Source organism: Limulus polyphemus, unplaced genomic scaffold (genome assembly GCF_000517525.1).
Source record: "Limulus polyphemus unplaced genomic scaffold, Limulus_polyphemus-2.1.2 Scaffold6871, whole genome shotgun sequence".
Classification (NCBI taxonomy): domain Eukaryota; kingdom Metazoa; phylum Arthropoda; class Merostomata; order Xiphosura; family Limulidae; genus Limulus; species Limulus polyphemus.
The window spans coordinates 24,768-26,890 of NW_013672481.1; positions in this window are offsets into that span (position 1 = coordinate 24,768).

A 2,123-nucleotide genomic window follows, 5' to 3' on the forward strand; every position below is an offset into this window, starting at 1 on the left:
TGCACATTTGGTACTATGTTAAAATCAGAATAAAGTTTTCTTCGTTATCCATTCAAGCCATCTTGCATATCAGTCAATAAATTAGAAATTGGTGTAATTTACTTTTCCCCTGTAAAACACTTACAGAACAATACAAATTTCTTGAGCAGGAACTACACTTTAAAGAAGAAAAAAAAAGGATTACAAATTAGAAGAGAGAATTAAAATCTAATACAGTGTAATAACACTACCCTTTAAGCTTTCAAAAATAAAATATACATTTTACAAAACTTCATACTAAAATACAAAGTTGAAATATACCCTTCTCTAAGCAGATTAAAACAATACATTTCAAATACAAGACAAAGTTTTTAACATTATAAGATGAAAAACAAAACACTCACCCTTTATTCAAATACAAAAAGTCCAAAATTATTGTCCCCAGTGTCACACTGGTATGTTTGCGGACTTATAACGCTAGAAACTGGGTTTCGATACCCGTGCTTAACTTCAAACAAACCAAAATTATATTTTTTTTACAAAACTGAAATACAGAACAAAATCAAAATAAACCATTTGATATATTCACATATATACACAAGGGCACATATTATGTAAAATATAACACATTAATGCTAATAATACATACATACAGGATAAACACTTTATGCAACATTTTGAAATGAAAATAAATAAAGATGAACTTTGATGTTAATTATAATACAGCTATCAAAATTTTAAAAAAGAAGGAAAAATATACAAATATTTACTTAAATTTACCAGTGAAACTGGAACATCATATCTACTGAATCCCGAAAACAGGTCTTCCAATGTAGCAGTCAACTCAGGCTATGGTGAAAGCCTTTCATCTCTGTGCCAGCTTGGTCCAGAGACAACATACGTCCTCCTCCATCTGCAACAAATGGTTTCCCCCGATTGTAAAGTGTCCAGGCCTCCATTCATCTGGATACTTGCTATTGGCAATGGCATTTTATGGCTGGAGTCAGCTGAAATATGGGATATGAGGAAGAATGTGGTAGTTTGAGTTCTTAAAATATGTCTTACCAGAAAGTACTAGTGGGTTAATTCTTTAGTTCACTTGGTACAGCATTCACCTGGAACCAGGAAGATCTACTGATGTCTATCACCCCAGGATCTCTAGTGATCCACAGTCAATACACATACTCAATTATCAGAGAAACTGGAGCTGCCCTCAATACTCTCAACAGAAATTAAAAAGTCTTACAAACAAGGCCTACCCTCGAGTCTTAGCTCAAGGTCGTGGGGTGGTCCCACATTGGATGACAGTTATTCTTGTGATAATTTTAAATTTATTATCATTTCCTTGGTTCATATTCGAACCTAGTCGAGTGCTTTAACAACAGAGCTAAAAGGTTAACCCCTTAACACTTTCAAATAAGGCACTTTTTGACAACTCGTACTAGTGCACCATTAATTCTATTGGTCATAACACTTCTCGAATCCTGATAAATGGCAAACATAACAACGTTAATAATAATATTGGTGATATCTACAGCTTGACATATTATTTTAATTACAAAAATGCAACGGATAAATGTCACTCTTCTCTAGCTTCAATTCACCCAGTTAACTTTTAAATATACCACTTTTTTTTGGTGAAATCTGTCACATTGATTATCTTCTTTAACATAAGCAGACATCTGTATTCTCCTCATAAAACAATTAAAATAGGCAGCTTTTAAGGGTAATAATATTTTCATATCCTCCTCTCTCAAAATCAAACAGAATCTGCCCCTTTGGCATCAACATTCATCAAAGATAATTAGCCACCAACTTGGTTAACTCAGTGCGCAATAATCCACTGATTATTTTCTACAATTCTAAAAAATTAACACACTTTTTCTTTTAATTTTAAAAGTGCCTTTACTATCATTAATTATATTAAATACACGTGTAATATTACGAATTAACCGCACTACATATCTTCTAAAGATATATTTAATATCAGCAAAATATACGTACTTTATCTTTAAAAGAGAACATCAAGGAAAAAATAACACAGGCCTGCAAATTTAAACTTGATAAAAGTTGTTTTGGTTTTAATAACGGATTTTACATAATTCAGTTACACAGATTTCGGAAATAATATTCATTTTTTTCTA